The sequence below is a fragment of the Lottia gigantea genome (assembly GCF_000327385.1).
Source record: "Lottia gigantea unplaced genomic scaffold LOTGIsca_636, whole genome shotgun sequence".
In the NCBI taxonomy this organism is placed as follows: domain Eukaryota; kingdom Metazoa; phylum Mollusca; class Gastropoda; family Lottiidae; genus Lottia; species Lottia gigantea.
In genome coordinates, this window is record NW_008710166.1 from 20622 (window position 1) to 21362 (window position 741).

A 741-nucleotide genomic window follows, 5' to 3' on the forward strand; every position below is an offset into this window, starting at 1 on the left:
ACTAGACTATGGGAGTTAATTACAGTCACTAGACGATTTCTATTAACGAGTACTAACATGACAACACTGACTTAATGAGAGTAATCTCCCCTCTCAGACTCTTCATTACGTTTCTCTCACCTTCATTTTTATTTGAGTTTAAAATACTAATTTTAAATCGAAACCCAACAAGATACAACATAAAAATGTTATAATGACTGTTAATTGTTTGCTAATGGTTGAGGTTGTTTTATTTTATTGATATTAAGTCAGTCTTGTCTTCAGGAAATCCTAAACACTCAAGAAGGATCAAACCCAACTCTATACACTATAAACTATTTTAATGAGATCTTTATTGTTTTTTTTTCCCACAAAATACATTGATTTGTTATTTTTTTAATTTCAGGAAAGATAATATAAAAGATTTACCTGAATCTGTGGAGGGTCTCCAACCTAAAGAAGATATTACCGAGATGCAGTCCACAATGGGAATCAGGGTAAGGATTAATTTACTGTATATTACTGAATATAATGCTCAAGCATGTTTAATATACACCTATTATTATCCTACAGTATATCTGTGAAAATAAACAAGTTGGCATTATGCAGACACCATAATAGTGAGTGGTAATATAGCATATTCACTAATTTAGGCCTACTTTTAATCTTGGTTACTTGGTACAACATTTCTTCAATTTCATCTTCTCTCTATTTCCTTATATTTCAAACATACAATTTATTACTCATGTTGACAAATTAAGG